The sequence below is a fragment of the Sminthopsis crassicaudata genome, chromosome 1 (genome assembly GCF_048593235.1).
Source record: "Sminthopsis crassicaudata isolate SCR6 chromosome 1, ASM4859323v1, whole genome shotgun sequence".
NCBI classification, from domain to species: Eukaryota; Metazoa; Chordata; class Mammalia; order Dasyuromorphia; family Dasyuridae; genus Sminthopsis; species Sminthopsis crassicaudata.
This window is the reverse complement of record NC_133617.1, coordinates 55342735-55360654: the sequence shown is the minus strand read 5'-3', so window position 1 is coordinate 55360654 and position 17920 is coordinate 55342735. Positions and strand designations below refer to the sequence as shown.

Here is a 17920-nt window from a genome sequence, read left to right as displayed (position 1 = left end):
GAAATGCAAATTAAAATAATTCCTTATACTTATTAGATTGGCTAATGGGACAGAAAAGGAAAATAAATGTTGTAGGGGATATGGGAAAATTGAGACACTAATGTATTATTGCTGAAATTGTGAACTGATTCAATTTTTATGTAAAGCAATTTGGAACTATTCCCAAAGGCCGATAAAACCATGCATCCCCTTTGACCTAACAATATCACTATTAAATCTACATTTCAAAAGAAAGTTTTGTGTTTTTTTTGTTTGTTTGTTTTATTTTTTTTAAAAGAGGATTCTGTTGGTAAATAATTGAAAATTGAAGGGATGTCCATCAATTGGAGATGATTAAACAAGTTGTGCCATATGATTATAATGGAAAATACTATTGTGATATCAGAAATGATGAGCTAGATGCTTTCAGAAAAACCTGATGCAAAGTGAAATGAGTAAAACCAGGAGAACCTTGTGCATAGTAACAACAATATTGAAAAATGATTACTTGTAGATGATGTAACATGATTGTAGATGATACATTTTTCAATATTGTTCTCTGCAATATAATGATTCAAGACAACTCTGAAAGACTTGTGATGAAAAATGCTATATACATTTCTAGAGAAAGAACTGATGGAATCTGAATACAGATTTAAGCATACATTTAAGTTTTTCCCTTTTTTAGGTTTTTATTTTGGTCTAATATGGAACACAACCAATATGGAAACAAGTCTTGAATAACTATACGTATATAATATGTATCAAATTGCTTGCCTTTTCAATGAGTGGAATGGGGAGAAAGAGGGAGTATTTGGAACTCTGGTTTTTTTTTCCCCTGAGGCTATTGGGGTTAAGTGACTTGCCCAGGGTCACATAGCTAGGAAGTGTTAAGTGTATGAGGTTAAATTTGAACTCAGGTCCTCCTGACTTCAGGGCTGGTACTGGAATTCCATTTTTAAAATCAATGTTAAAAATTGTTTTTATTTGTAATTAGAGGAAAATAAAATACTAAAAAAACTTTAAAGAAAGAAAGATAAAATCTTTCTTTTTCATCAAATAAAGACATGTCACTTCTCTGCTCAAAAATCATCATTGCCCTCTGAGCAAAGTTGAACTTTTTTCCTGATATTCAAGATCCTCAACATTTTTGTTCAGTGTATGGAATTAATGAAAGAGTGATATATTTAGTTCATATTCTTCTTTTCCACTACTCCATGCATAAAATGGTCTCTGTCCCTCTCCTTTCATCGAAGATTTGCATTATTTTCTCTGGGTTTTGTCCCTTTGCTCAATCTGTTATTCCATATGCCTGAAATGTTCTCTCTCTCTTATTGATATATAAATTGTAATTATTTTCATTGTATTATTTTTGGAAGTTCTTATCATGAGCATTGCAGTACAGATTATCCCTGATCAGCAACTACTTTCTTCCTCAGATCTCACACAAACTTATTTCAACCTTCTAGTATATTTGTCATATGATATTATTTGTCATGTGTACATTAGACCTTTGTTGTTGTGTTGGTATTTCCCTCTACTACATGTAGTGTAAACTTCTTGAGGGCAGGGCTTAATGTCTTAACTTTGTCATTCTGCTTGGAACAAAGCTTTGCAGACTAATGATTTAATACATTTTTTTTTTTTTTGATGCTGCATTATATTAAGCACCTTTTGTGTTCACTTCTCAATGAGCACTACTGGTGATAGGAGCTTATGATGTCTACTGGAATATATAATTTGTACATTCTGTAAATAACAACAACAACAATAATAGCTAGCATTTATATAACACTTTAAAGTTTGCAAAATGTTCCATGATTTTTTTAATTTTGATTTTATTTTTAAAATTTATTTTATAATTATAACTTTTTTTGATAGTACATATGCATGGGTAATTTTTTGCAACATTATCCCTTGCACTCACTTCTGTTCCGATTTTTCCCTTCCTTCCCTCCACCCCTCCCCCTAGATGGCAGGCAGTCTTATACATGTTGAATATGTTATAGTATATCCTAGATACAATATATGTGTGCAGAACAGAATTTCTTGTTGCACAGGAAGAATTGGATTCAGAAGGTAAAAATAACCTGGGAAGAAAAAAATGTTCCATAATTTTAATCTCATTTGTTCCTCATAACAACTCTGGGAGATAGATGCTATTATGATTCTCATTTTATAGATGAGATATTGAGGGAAGCAGAAGTTAAGTGAGTTGCCCAGAATCTAAGTATCTTAAGATTGTATTTGAACTTGGTCTTCTGGACTCTGGACCCAGTGCTTTATACCACTAAGCCCTCCCTGTGCCACCTTGATGTCATAGGTATTGGCTAAGGCAAGTATGATAAGAGGTCCAATATGATCTGGACAAAGTCAAAATCTAGACAAAATAGAAAAATTTGAGAGGGCTAATTTCAATGCTTTGCTCTATTATGGCTTTCATGACCATTGGTGCATCATTTCCTCTCTCTGGCTTTCCATTTTGTAAAAAAAAACGAGAGAGCTAGACTAGATGACTTTTAAGGATGCTTCCACTTCTGTGTTCTTTCATTCTTTAATCACTTCTAGTTGGGGAAGATCAAGAGAAAACTTCATGGAGAAGTGGTGTCTAATCCATCACTTGAAAGAGGGGGTTTTCAGTAGGAAGAGCTGAGGGACCTATATTGCAGGCAAGGGAGGATGGCCTTCATTACTGCCTGGGGCCAGTGGTACCTGATGATATTCTGAAAGGGGAGGCATGATAAGAAAGAAAATTGGACACACACTCTACCACTTGGAATTGCTTCTTGGAGCTGATCATTCTAAGGGCCCAGAGCTGAGTGACCCCCTCCTGTTTCTCTTCATCCCTCTCCAACTTCTGTGCAGGTTTTACACTAAAGTTTGATAACTAGCATGCTGGTTACATCCTATCCCATCCAGTCCTGGATAAGGACTCTTTGAGAATAAACATGGGGTTAGGGACCTTGTGGCAGTGACCTAGTGGTCCTTGATTCATCAGTGTTGTCTTATGTAATATATTGATTCAGTTTAAAATGACCATTGAAAAATGTTATGATTACAGCATAGAGTTCTAATATTTAGTTCAGCTCAACAGACATTATTTTAAGTGCCCACTGCTAGGACCCCAGGAGGCTGTGCTAGCCCCCAGGAATACAAACCCCAAATGAAGTCAGCTTTGTCCTCAGGGAGATTCCTGAACACACAGAGGACATGCAACCGAGTAGTTTGCAAAGGAGTATGAAGAGAGTGCCAAGCTTCTCTGGCCTCCCTGGCATGCTCTGTGCCTGCCACTGCCATGGCTGTTTGCAGTATAATATCCATAGCAGCCCAGGTGCAGCTGGCATATTCACAAAATGCTTTAAGGTTTATTAACAGTCTTAGGAGGTGGGACAGATTATTATCCTCATTTTGCAAAGGAGAAGACTGAAAGTCAGAGAGGTTAAGTTACTTTCCCCATATTCACATAGCTAGTAAGTTTCAGAGGCAGGTTTGAATCTCTGATCCAATCTCTTTCCACTAGTCCCCATAGGTCAGCTCTCCTTCTTAGAGCTGCAACCTTCACAGCTCCCAAAGAACAGCCCTCTGGAATCCTGTCAGCCACTGACTAATTGCCAATTGCCAGGAAAGCTCCTCCTCCCCCCACCTCCACTTTTACTCTCCTCCTCCTCTTCCTGCCCCCCCCCCCTCATGGGGGCAAGTGGAGGAGCTTTTTGTGGGCTGAATCTCACTTCCCTGAACTATTTGCCTAATTGCTATGGGAACAGTAATCTGTTCTCTGCCAGCTAATTGGAGAGAGGTGGTAAACATTATATCTGAAAGCATAAGCTATACTTGGAATATGTCACACCTTCCATATTCCCATCCCTTCCATCCAATGTCTGCTGGAAGCCACCCTAGGGAATGATATAAGTGAATTGTCTTTTGGCTAGTTACTTCCAGTTTCTGGGAATTTTGGATGGCTTAAGAATAATCAATGGTGTGAGCTCTTGTTTTCCAGAAAGTCCAGAGCAGGGAGAAATAATGTGCATGCTGAGAACAGCTTCTTTTCTTTTCAGTCTGAACTTCAATACCAAATAAAATGTGTATTTCCGTATATATACTAGAAGAGAATAAAGAGGATTATATGTGAAACTCAGAAGATGGATAGTGCTGGAGTCAAGAAGATCTGAGTTAAAACCAGATTCCTCAGACACTGTGTATGATCCTGGACAGCTTCAGTTTCCTCATCTGTAAAATGGAGATAATAATAGCATCTATCCTTACAGAGTTGTTGTGCAGATAAAGTGAGGCATATATATATATATATATATATATATATATATATGTATATATATATATATATATATACTACTTAGAGGATTATAATGTGTTGTATACTGGCAGTTACAGTATACATGCTAGCTATTATTTAAAAATCTGTTGTATGCATATAAATATATAATTAAGTTCCACCTGTGGCTTTCAAATCTGTTCTTCTTTTTGCTTTTTTGGGGGGGCTTTCTTTCTGAGCATTTTTAAAAAAAGGTATCTCAATGACCATCTTTCTTTGCTTTTCTTTTTCTGCCCTATCCCTATTTCCATCACTCTCTGATCCTAATTCCCCCCATTAGGAAAAAGAAAAAATAAAGTCCTTGTAACAAATATTTGTATTCAGGTAAAAACAAATTTCCACATTTTCTCTGTCAAGAGGTGGTTAGCATGCTTTTTAATCGGTCTTCTGAGATTATGATTGATGAGGGCATTGATCAGAGTTCTCAATTCTTTCAAAGTGTTTTTAAAACATTTAAAAAATAATACCCTTATTGTATAAATTCTCCTGGTTCTTCTCACTTCACAATGCATTAGTGCATATCAAGCCTTTCTAGCTTCATTTTTTTCCATTTCTTACAGTGTAATAATATTCTATTATACACATAAATTGTAGTAAGTTTGGCTATTCTCCAATAGATGAACTCCTCTTAGATTTCTTTTCCTCAACGGGAGGAAAATGGCTTTTTTTCTTAAAGAGATGCTGCAGTGTAGTGAATTCAGTTCTGAATGTGCACTCAGATCTGTCCCCAGAGAGAGGACGGTGGGGAACTGAGTGTGGATCGAAACATACTTTTGTTGTTGTTATTTGCTTGCTTTTTGTTTTTTCTCATTTTTCCTTTTTATGTGATTTTTCTTGTGTAGCAGGACAGTTATGGAAATTTGTATAGAAGAATTTCACATGTTTAACATATATTGGATTACTTGCTGGCTAAGGAAGGGGAGGGGAAAGGGAGGGAAAAAATTGGAACACAAGATTTTGCAAGGGTGAATATTGAAAACTATGTATTCATATATTTTGAAAATGAAAAGCTTATAAAAATAGACACAGACTTAATTTGATATTAGAACATGTTTTTTAATGTTTTACGATTACAAAGTCCTTTTCACATATTTCATTTTATCCTTCAAGTAGCTGTTGGTTGGTATTAGTAATATTCTATCCTTTTTTTTTTTTTTTTTTTTTTTTTGGTAGGAGAAATTGGAGACTCAGGTTATGACAGAAAGTGACTGAACCAGGTGTGTGTGTGTGTGTGTGTGTGTGTGTGTGTGTGTGTGTGTGTGTGTGTGGAGAAAGAGAAAGAAATCAGAAGTAAATTATCACTACCTTTGATTTATATTAGCCATTATTGGATTATATAATCCTAATAATTCAGTATTGTTTTAATCTTTTGATGTGCTCTATGTTGATTTTTATTTATTGGAGCAGTGTAATAGAAACCATGTGAGCCACTTAAAACCAAAAGCCTTAGCTCCAACACTTAGCAGCATTTTGACTTCTGAGTCTTGGATTTGTGATCCATAAAATTAGGATGCTACTGTTTACACTACCTATCTCAGAATCATGAAGAAAGTATTTTGTAAATCTTAGAGAAATGTGAGTTGTCACTAACATCTTGTGAAGTAAACAGTTTGGTTATCATTTAATCATGTAACTTTGTCTGTTATAGACACCTCTTCCAGAGAACTACAGGGAGGTTGAGTGGTAACAGGATCTGAGACATCCAGGCCGACATTCCAGACTAAAAGCAGTGGAAGAGTAGCTCCAACGTGGATCTCCTGACTCGTAAGTCTGTGGTCCACTCTAACCTCTGGGCATCTCTCCTCTTGATAGTCTAGTAGGATGGTAGTAGCTGTAATATTCTCTTTTTGTCCTTGAGGAGGAAATTCTTTTTTTTTCTTCTAGGAAATATGGGATATTCCATGATGAAAAACAATAGTTCGTAGAGGATCTCTTGGGGCCCAGCAGGTCCTGCTGCTTCAGAGAAAGCTCATGTAGGACAGAACAGAACAAGGCTGATTACTGCAGCCTTGGGTTTCCCCTGGGAGAAGCATCTCAGTCATGCTCACGTGGCCTGAAGAGCCTTGGCCTTGGAGACCAGAAAGCTCAGACTGAGGTCCCACCTCTTACAGGTGTCAGAGGGCGAGTCTTCCCTTTTCTGTACCTCAGTTATCCTCATTAGCAAAATAATTGAGTGTGCTAGAAGAATCCTCAAGTCTTTGCTAGTGTTAACTTTGTGCAGTAGATCCATTTTGCCTTTAGGTGTCACTGCTACATCAACTTTCTGTGGCTTTGAAGTCTTGTTAGAATTGTTAGAATGTTAGAATTGTAATAGTTGTTTAAGTGTTTTCCATTTTACAGGTGAATAAACATGAGGTACAGAGAGTCAGAGACTTGCCTCATTCCATTAAGGAAAGGAGTAACACAGCCAGGATGAGGCAGCCTAAGTCCCAATCCAGTATTTGTTTCTTATTATGGATTTTTGGGCCCAACTCTGAATTGGGGATGTTTGAGCTTTTGTAAATTGGACTACAGATTAGTTTGGGAAGTCATAAGTAGTTGAGGCTGATTAATGAAAGAGCTTGCTTCTCTTATTTAAAGTTCTTCATGAAAAACTATTGGCTCATAAAACACTTAGAGACATAAGCTGAGGTCCTGAACTGAAACAAGTATTCTGTAGAACCTGAAAGTATGTGGATTTAGGGCTCAGCTGAGTACCCAGCATCCAGAATAGGGCACATTGTACAGAAAATGCTCAAGAAATAATGCATGTTTGGAAATTTATAAAGCTTAAAAATCTTTGAGTGTCAGGAATCATTAATATTACTTCTGCTTTGTTTGTGCATTGATTTGACCTTAACAGCATCACTTGCACTCATATAGTCCTCACCTTAGTATAAGTCTTCAGTACCTTTCACCAGGATTGTTCTATTCTACCTGGTTTTCCTGCCTTCAGTCTCTCTCCCTCTCTAGTCTTCCCGGCACAAGGTGTCAAAATAATCTTCTTATGTCACAAATCTTATTTCATTCCTGTGCTCAGAAACTTTGGTGAGTCAGACTCATAGAATCTCAGAGTTGATCTAATCTAATTCATACCTGAAGAAGAATCTCTTTTTTATCCTACTGGGAAAGTGGTAATCCATCAATAAAGTTCATGATGATCTTTCCCCTTCCAGGCTAAGTCTCTCTGTGTATCCCGGACTGAAAGGGCAGTAACCACTCAGTATGCTGACTCCATCTCAAATGGCACACTCCTCAGCTAGCCCGGTGGCCATACTCCCCCCCTGCTTCTCCCACTTTTTATTGGTGCCACTTATTGTAGACATCCAGTCAGTTTTAGCTTTTCCTTAGCCCAGGTAACAAGTGATTCTCCCCTCCCCCACCTCAGCATAACAGTTGTGCACAGCCACCACCACCATCCTTCCCCCCCCCCCCAAGTGTCAGCTGCCTTTTCCATGAAGACTTTTGTGAGTCCCCTAGCTAGGTGTTTTTTTTTCTTTTTTTCTTCCATTGCTCTTTGAATTTTCCTTTTGCCACTGTCATAGAGGCCTTGCATTATAATTGCCCAGTAGCTGTTTTTATTGTTTTTAGGAGACCATTCGTTCCTTGAGGGCAGAAATTGTATACATTTTTTTCATCTTTATGTATCCTTGATGTCTCTAGCACAATGCCTTCTCCATAGTAGGAATTTAATAAATATTTGCTGTTATGAAACTGAGTAGAGATTTTGGGAAAAGCTTTACTTCATTTTCTCCAATTGAAAAAGGAAGATTTGCCTCAACAAAGAGAAGAGCTAATCCAATTCCAATTGATCAGTGATGGACAGAATTAGCTACACCCAGAAAAGGAACACTGGGAAATGAGTGTAAACTGTGAGCATTTGTTTGTTTGTTTGTTTTTCTTCCCAGATTATTTTTATCTTCCGAATACAAGTCTTCCTTTGCAACAACAACAACAACAAAAAATTGCGGTTCTGCACATATATATTGTACCAAGCATATACTATAAGATATTTAATGTGTATGGGAATGCCTGCCATCTAGGGGAGGGGGTGGAGGGAAGGAGGGAAAAACTCGGAACAGAAGGGAGTACAAGGGATAATGTTGTTAAAAAAAAAAAAAATTAGCTATGCATATGTACTGTCAAAAAAAAGGTTATAATTATAAAATTAATTAAAAAAAAAAAAGAAAAAGGAAGATTTGGCCTCTCTGGTCTCTCCATATTAAACAGTGAGCTGGAGTGGAAAGAGCACCAGGTGACAGTCTAGAAAGTCACTTACCCTCTCAGAGCCTTAATTTGAAGAGGTGCTAATCTTCATGTCATTGTGAGGATCAATTAAAGCAACACACATGTGCTTCATAAACTTTAAAAACCTTAGTGGGCATTGGAGCCGGAGTCAGAAAGACCTGAAGTCCAATCAAGCTTCAGAAGATTACCAGCAATATTGTTAGGATGATGATGTCAGCTTTTATTATCGTTTGTTCTCTATGTCCCTTCCCTTTTATGGGTCTCAGTTTCCTCATTTGTAAAGTAAGGGGTTGGGCTAGCTGGCCGCTAGGATTCTTCCAGCTTTAAAATTCTGTGATTTTCAGCTTCTGCCCCAGTTTGGGGGTTGGGTTGGCTTTAGGTCAGAGGAATGTGACAGGCATGTAGTTTTAGATCATTTCTAACAACTGCAAAATCCCTTTTCTTTTTTTTTCCTGCAGGGCAACTTCACTCTTATCTGAGTAGTGGCCACAAGGTGGCAGCCAGAACCATCCCACTCTATTATTTCTGGCCCACACCTACTCAAATCCCAGAAACACCACAGTCTAGACTAGCTAACAGGCCGAATTCTTCCCTTGTTAGGTAAGCCTTCATGTAGACGTTCACGATTCTCATTTCCAGCCATCATTTCCCACTGTGTCTTTTCAAGGCTGCTGCTCAGCCAAGGTGTCACATCACACCACTGAATGCTTTGAAGGCAGGAGGGGCCTGATCTCCAGAATGAGATGTGTACATAGAATTTGTGTTAATGACTCCACAGGACAGACCCTGTTTACTCTTAACGAATATCTTTTGAACTGCTGTGAGAAGAAAGGGACTAAATGGTGCTCATATTCAGATATTCTTTAGATTGATGTGAAAGTCTCCCAGGTCTCAAGAGTGGTATTTTTGCCAACAGTTTGATAAGGTTTGCTGCCGTTTTGATTTCTTTCTAAGAACATTTCTTAAATTTCTCCCATGTCTACCCCTCAAGCTGTGATAGTGGGCTTTGTAATTATATGATTAACAGATGGCCTTTCTCTTCTTGCCTGCCTGTTTCAAACCTGGTCATGCTTTCCCTTGTTTTACGTCTGCAGCCTGTTGAGTGTTTTTTTTTTTTTTTTTAACCTCCTGAGGCTGGGATTAAGTGACTTGCCCAGGGTCACACAGCTAGGAAGTGTTAAGTGTCTGAGACCAGATTTGAACTGGGGCCTCCTGAATTCAAGGCTGGTGCTCTATATCCACTGCGCCACCTAGCTGCCCCTGTTGAGTATTTTGTGTCTGTCTCAAGTTTAGCACAGCCAGATGGGGAACTGAAACTGAGGGAGAGAAATACAGGGCAGGTTTTGTCCAACATGTTCAGGCTATGGCTTTTCTTTAGTCTTTTGTTTAATTTGTTTATTGAAAGTGAGTTAAGTATTTTGAAAAAAAATCAACAAAATGTGGAGATCTTTGAGTTCTTTGGGGGCTTCAGGATATATAGTAGAAAGAACCCTGAACTGTAAGGATCAAGATCCCAGTGTTGGCTGTGCAAGCGAAAAGTTCTGGGACTTGGGGCAAAGTGCTTGCTTTCTCTGATGTTGGACCCCCATCTATAAAAACAGGACACTGCTCTTAGCTTTTTTCTAATTTGATTTCTTTTCAGCCTTGCTCTTTTATTCCAAATACCCGTGCCTGAATTGTGACTCTACCCAGGAACAAGAACCAAGAAATAACATGCCAGCTCTAAATGTCTGATCCTATTACCCTATTTTTGGGAATATCTGAGGTGCTAAGATCCCTCCCAACTCTGAAATTTTCTGTTCCATTGGCCTTTCCAGCAATGAGGTTCCATGTTTTCAGTGATTCTTTGTCCTTCTTCTTTGCCCTTTCTGGTGAAATGCTCAGATAAGTCAGAAAACACAAAACAGTACTCCTGGTAAACTCTCTTTGTAGCTTTTGTCAGGCACCTATTCTGAAACCTGTACCAGAGGTATGATTTTTAGCCTTAGAGTGGTGGATTTCTCAAGGGCAACTATGAATCAAGCCTGTCTCCTCTGAGCAGGTTGGGGTCTGGTTACAGAGTTCTTCAGAATCTGTAGTTGACACTGCCCTGCCCTGTTGCAAGGCCTGATGCAGCTTGAAGGAGTCTCTCTCTCTCCAAGTCTGTTGCAACATAGGAGAAATGTGGGAGGAGGGAGAGTGCTGGGATTGAGTACAGTTGGTTGTATATGGCAACTTGCCAGCAAGGTCTGAGTAAAATTCTTGTTAGTCCCATTTGAAAAAAACAAACAAATTTCCAAGAAAATGTTAAAGTGCTTCCTTGAAGTCTTTTGCAGTTAGCTTACAAGAGATAAATGAATTTCCCTAAATGAATGTTTGATAGAAATGGTTCAGAGAGAACTGCTGACTCCTTTCTGTCTGAGCCTGGAAGGGGATCTGCTGCAGTGGAAAGAGCCTGGGACTGCAAGTCAAGAGCTGTAATCTGCTCCCAGCTTTAATTCTTTGTGGGAACTTAGACAAGTCATTCTAGCTTCCCCCCTGTGAAATGGATCATCTATAAAGTCCCTTACCATTAGAATATTGCCTTTTAAAGTTCTAAGTTCTTTTCAATTCTGCTATGCTGGGTTCTAAAGTTATGACTAGCTCTGCAATTTTACATTCAAAAGCCCCTTCCTGGTCTTACACTTTATAATTTTACAAGTAGCTTTCCATTAATAGTTTTTGTGTATAGTTGTATCTAAAAAGGGGATCTGAAACTGGAATTAAAAAACTTATTTAATTTTTTTTAAATAACCATTTCAGTATGATTGGTTCTTTTGGTAATAGTATATTTTTTTAATTTATGCATTTAAAAACAATATTCTGAGAAGAGGTCTGTAGGCTTCACCAGATTCCCAAATGAGGTTCAAGACACAAAAAAGATTAAGAACCCTCCATCTAAATTGACAGTTAGTCTAAGGAAAGCCTACTGTTATGTGATGTTACTGCAGCAGGAGTTCTGCAATCTACTTTGAAAGTTTCCATTTGTAAAAAACATTATTTTGTGGACTTTAGAGTGTGCTCATGTTGGCCAACTTTGGCTAGCCTGGCCAAGATGAAAGACTATGAACTCTGCCTAAGTGTGATGCACAGCCCAGGATCAGTTGGAGAAAAGCTGATCTGACCTACCCTTAAGGATAGAGTTATAGGATATACAGCTGAAAAAGACCTTTGAGATCATCTAGACTAAGGGGATCTTAACTTTTTTGTATGCTTTGGATCTTTTTTGTAGCCTGGCAAAGCCTAGAGATGTCTTAGAATAATGACTTTTTATTAAAAAAATATTCATTGTTGGGGCAGTTGATAGAGCACTAGTCCTGTAGTCAAGAGGAGCTGAATTCAGATATTTAATAGCTATGTGAGTCTGGGTAAGTCGCAACTCCTAGTGCCTCCAAAAAAAGTCAGGTCGAAGGAAATGCTAAATTTCAGTTAGAGATTAGCGAAAGTAAAAATGTAATTTTCCCCATCAAAGTTCACAGACCTGCCTCCCCCTGCTAAAATATATCTACCCACCCCAAGTGAAGGATTTCTGTTAGAAAACCAGCTTCCCTTCATTTTATAGGTAGGGAAACTTAGACCACAGAAAGAAAGGAATTTGCTGAAGGTCACATAGCAAATTAGTATCAAAGCTAGGATTAGAAACCAGAACTGATTGTCCAGGCATGCCAAGAAAACTACTTTTTCCTGATGAGGAGAAACCAAAATTTTTTATAATAGCTTTTTTTTCCCCCCAAATACATGCAAAGATAGTTTTCAACATTCACCCTTGCAGAACTTTGTGTTCCAAAATTTTCTCCCTCTGTCCCCATCTGCCTCTTCCTCTAGACATCAAGTAATCCAATATAGGTTAAATATGTGCAATTCTTCTATACCGATTTCCACATTTACCATTCTGCTCAAGAAAAATCAGATCAAAAAGGAAAAAAAATAAGAAAAAACCAAGCAAGCAAACAACAGTTAAAAAAGTGAAAATACTGTGTTGTGTGATCCACTTTCAGTATTCACAGTGCTCTCTCTGAATTCAAATGATTCTTTCCATCACAAGTCTATTGGAATTGGCCTGACTCCCCTCATTGTTGAAAAGAGCACTGTTGATCAGAGTTGATCATCACATACTCTTGTTTCTATGTACAATGATCTCCTGGTTCTACTCATTTCACTCAGCATTAGTTCATGTAAGTCTCTCCAGGCCTTTTTGAACTCATCCTGATGATCATTTCTTATAGAACAATAATATTCCATAACATCCACGTACAATAACTTATTCAGCCATTCTCCAACTGATGGGCATCCATTCAGTTTCCAGTTTCTTGCCACTACAAAAAAGGCTGCTACAAACACTTTTGCATACATAGATCCTTTTCCCTTTTTTAAGATCTCTTTGGGATGCAAACCCAGTTGTGAGACTGCTTAGATCAAAGGTTACGCACAGTTTGATAGCCTTTTGGGCACAGTTCCAAATTGCCCTCCAGCATGGTTGGATCAATTCACAATTCCACCAACAATGTATTAGTATCCAATTTTTCCCACATCCCCTCCAACATTTATCATCATCTTTTCCTGTCATCTTGACTGGTATCTCAGAGTTGTCTTAATTTGCATTTCTCTAATCGATTGTGATTTAGAGCATTTTCATATGATTAGAAATGGCTTTAATTTCTTTATCTTACTTGTTCGTAGCCTTTGATCATTTATCAATTGGGGGGATGGTTGGAGAGAAATCAAATTATTGTCAAGTGCAATTGTTTTATATGCAGATAAATGGATCTGTGAATCCATTAATATCAATACTTCCTCCATCAGTGCAGATAGTATTCTATGCATACCTTTTTCAGCTTGTGTAGTTGTTGTTCATGTCTTTTTATTAATATCCCATAGGTTATCTACCCAATATGCTAGAGGCCTAGCTTTGGTTATTTTAATAGTTTGTGAATATATGGGCAAACACTTGGGTTGTTTGTTTTCTCTCATTCTTGCCACATGATTTTGAGTTCCTTCATGCCCTTTCTAACACTTTCCATGTTCACATCATGATATTGACTTGGTAATAATATTCTACCACTTATGCTGAAAGTGCCCTTTGGGCCACTTTCACTTATGATCTGAGAACATGCTATTCTATGTTTTGCACCAAGAAAATAATTGTAATAAAGAGATGGGGTTTTGTGGCAATGTGCAAGCTAAGAACATTCAAAATTTTGTGCAATTCTTTAATTTGATTTAGGCCAAGCTCCCATATCTTGTCAATTCTGTGCTTAACTTATTTAGCATTTGCAGTCTTTGTCAAAGATATTATTAACAGGCTAACTCAGTAACCTATCTAGCTGTGTATCATCTTAGCATGTATCCACTCTTCCTAAACTGATATTCTTTCTCTCTATATATGCATATATAAGCTAATAGTTTGATACTGCTTTTTAAAAACTCAATGTAACCTTAGACTATGTCATTAGAGTTGTGGCATCCTGATCATAATAAATGATAAACCCTTTGGGTACTGACTTGATGACATCCAAGTGAAAATTTGGGGTGTCATACTATTAATATTTTAAGAGGGACTGACATGCTAAAGAATGTCTGGAAAAGAATTGTTAATATTAATGAAAGGCCTAAAAAACATATTTGAAAACCTGTCACATGAAGAGGGATTGAACTCATTCTGCTTGACTCTAGAAGGCAAAACTAGAAAAAAATGGGTGGACATATAAAGGCAGATTTATTCAGCCAGTCAACAAGCGTTTATTAACCACCTACTTATGTATGCTTGCATACTGGGGATACAAATACAAATAAGAAATAGTTCCTGAACACACATAATATATACAAAATAAATAAAAGGCATTTTGGGAAGGGAAGCACTACTTTGGGGGACAGAGTGCATTATAGAGGCAAAAACTGAGAAAGGCCTCATGTAGGAAATAGCATTTAAGCTGAACTTGGCAATAAACAAGTTGGGATTCCAAGAGGCAGAGGAAGAGTGAAATCAGGCATGGAAGACTGATTGTGCAGAGGTGGGAGATCAACATTTGGTGTGTGCTTGGCCCCTGTAATACGTGAAGGAATGTAATGTATAAGGCTAAGAAGGTTAGATTGAGGAATGTCATGTATAAGGCTGGAAAGGTTAGGTTGAGATTCAGTGTGAAGGGCTTTTAAAGTCAGTGTGTATCTGATATCAGCAACACTCTTGAACTATATTATTAGCATTTATTAAGCCAAAAATGATATGGTCAGACTTGCATTTTAAGAACATAACTTTGCCATGGAATAGTGGATAGATTGGAGAAGAGAGAGATTTGATTATAGGGAGACTGTGAGGTGGGAAGTAGAACTAATTGGATAACTGGGGTGAGGGAAAGTGAAGATGACTGAGATTCTGAACCCCCAGGACTGAAAGCCTGGTGGTTCTGCTTGACACAAGTTTCTTTCAAGGAAAAGCTACTCAAAGCTAGAATACTTCAGGTTGCCTGGGACCTATACAGTAGATGGATAGGTACCTTTTCCCTGAATCTTTGACCAGAAAGTAAATGCCTTTTGGATTTACTGAAGTTATTGTTACTCAGGTATGAGATTGTTTCAACTTCTGTCATGTAGTAACTTTTTATGGGGCAGGATGCTCTTTAAGGTCCCTTCATATTTAGGGAAACTTTAGTGACCTATACACTTTGGGACTGTCTCATTTATATCCCGGAGTCACTGGCATTATTCTGACCTTTGAAGTTCTGGTTAGCTCTTTTTCTCCATTTCTGTTTGGGAAAATGCCTTCCTATTTATGCAGAAACACTTGGTTTATTCAATTTGTAATTTCAGTTTACAAGTGTCACTCTTTCTGATGATAGAGATACTGTGTGTGGGTGAGCTGCTGAGTCAGAAATCTCTCTGGCTCTTCGTCTCTTTTACCCCTCCACACTCCCCTGCCTCCCTCTTGCCTTCCCCTTTCCCTACTCTTTATTACCTGCACATTTAGCAGCTGGTGTCTCTGTGGTTTTTTACATGTAATTGGTGACAGCAAACAAGTTTCTTTCCCCATTTAGTATAACCTTTTCTTTCACATACCATCTGATTTTTCCCCTCAAAGGGGATATGGCTTCGACTTTAGTTATGCTTATATGTATGTGAATGAAGAATGAAACCAACTTTATAAATGGTCTAGATCTGGTTTAGTTTTTAGCATATTCAGGGAAAGCTTTGTAAAAGAACAATTTACCATCATGTGTCTTCTTGTCCTCCCATGACTTTATATTCACACTGTTGCCTGTTTCTGGAGTGCCATTTTGTCCTTTCCCCCAATTTTTTTCTCTTGAAATCTTGCCCATTACAGGATTGCAAACATTGAGTGGAAAAGAACTTAGTAATCATGTCAAATGTGGAAAATGAAGCCTGAGAAGTGAATTAACTTGACCAAAGTTATGTGGGCAGCAAGTTGTAGTGCTAAGATTTAGATTCAGGCTTTCTAGGTTGAAAAATCAATGTTCTTTCTGCCACAGCACATATTGCTTTCTTACTATTAGTCTTCAAACTTCTACCCAAAACAGGGATCCTTTATATAGCACCTCTAAGTACCATTATCATCCCATTTTACAGATGAGGAAACTGAAGCTAAGAGAATGAAAAGAGTTTCCCAGAGTCACACAGCTAGTATCTGAATCAGGATTTGAACTCAGATCCTTTTCACTCTGTAACCATTCACTATAACACCTAATATTTGCTAAGTTAATATTTTGTGTATATTTTGTATATGTTCTACTTTATCTACTGTCTTAGAATAATTAAGCATTCTGTCTTAAAATAATAACCAGTAAATAATTAATATATATTTTATTATTTACTAATAAATCAATAAATAATTTTTATTAAATAATATTTTGATGTAAAAACCAAAAAATGAAGCATTCCATATTTTTGCCTTCTATGTTCATCCATTAAAGATGATATAGAAAATAAGCAATGATAATAATAATAGCTAACATTTATGTAGTGCAGTAAGGTTTGCACCCAAAGCACTTTACATAAATATTATCTCATTTTACATTCACAGCAATGTAAGGTAAATTAGCAGCTGAAGGACTAGTAAGTGCTTTTAAGAGAGTTGTAGGTCAAGTGAGAATGCATTACAAGCATGAGAGACAATCAGTACAAAGATTAGGTGGCAGGAGATGGTTACAAGGAATAACAAGCTATTTGATTGGATTGTCATGTGCTAGAAGAGGACTAATACATAATAAGGATGGAAAGGCAGGTTGGTGACAGGTTGTACAGGAACATAAAAACTAAACAGATAAACTTCTATTTGAGCTTAGAGGTACTAGGAAGTCACTGGAGTTTGTTAAATTAAAGACTGACATGGTCACACCTACACTTTAGGGAACTCATATTGGCATTTGGATGGAAAATGGGCTAGAGAGGGAATAGTCTTTTTAGACATGGAGATAATTTAGGGGACTGTTGTAAGAGCCCAGGCCTGCAGTGATAAAAGTCCAAACTAGAGTAAGGGCTGAGTAGATTGAAGGGGATGGATAGGAGAGAAATTATGAATGTAGAAATGATAAGATTTGGCAACTTATTAGAATCAGGGTTAAAGAAGAAGGTGAGGAAGTAAGGATAATGCTAAGGTTGCCAACCTAGGAGAATTTAAGAATAGCAGTATGATTGACAGAAATGGAAAAGTTCAAAGTGGAGTGGTTTGGAGAAAAGAATGAGTAGAATTTTGGATGTGTTGAATTTGAGTTGCTTATGGGACAGTCATCAGTTAAAGTAGGCAGCTAGGTGGTACAATGGATAGAGTGCTGAGTGTAGAGTCAGGAAGTCTCATTTTCCTGAGTTCAGATCTGACCTTCCTAGTTGTGTGACCCTGGGCAAGTTATTTTACCCTATTTGCCTCAGTTTCCTCATCTGTCAAATGAGCTAGAAAAAAGCCCCTGCCAAGAAAATTCCAAATTGAGTCATGAAGTGATAGGAGGGAAACAATCATTTGTATAAAAATGATCATTAAACCCATGGGAAGTGATGAGGTCACCCACTGAGCATTGCAAATAGTGGAAGGCTTTTCCACACATAATTAATGGGAGTTCTATAAATGATAATTTAAGAATGGAAACTGAACAGCAGTCAGGCTGTAGCAAAATGGGGCAAGAGAGGGAGAGAGAGAGAGGGAGAGAGATTTTTCAGGAAATTTGTCTATGAAGAGGAAAAGTGCTTGATCCCCATTTTACATGAGTAAACAGAGGCACACAAAAAAGTGACTTTTTGTTGATCAGGTAGAGAGTGGCAGGGCTGGGATTTGAATTCAATTTCTATGTTTCCAAATTCAGGATTCTTTCTACTGTACCCAGTTTATCTTTACTTATCTTCTACCATGCATCTAGCTCT

The 17920-nt window shown here is 37.6% G+C and overlaps 1 protein-coding gene and 1 pseudogene across 6 annotated transcripts in view; both read left to right on the top strand.

Moving 5' to 3' along the window:
- Positions 1-17920, top strand: part of GNG7 (G protein subunit gamma 7) — a 375778-nt gene that overhangs the window by 111178 nt on the left and 246680 nt on the right. For 3 of the 6 annotated variants that reach the window (XR_012488404.1, XM_074304294.1, XR_012488403.1), the window contains one exon: positions 5958-6073. The exons of 1 other annotated variant lie outside the window; for it this stretch is intronic. The gene's annotated coding sequence lies outside the window, so the exon portion shown is untranslated. Of the gene's footprint in view, positions 1-5955; positions 6074-17920 lie in introns of those variants that run through there. 2 more of the 6 variants (XM_074304304.1, XM_074304285.1) reach the window with 1 other exon arrangement.
- The window catches only part of LOC141563339 (ribonuclease H1 pseudogene), a 108079-nt pseudogene continuing 96121 nt past the window's right edge, over positions 5963-17920 (top strand).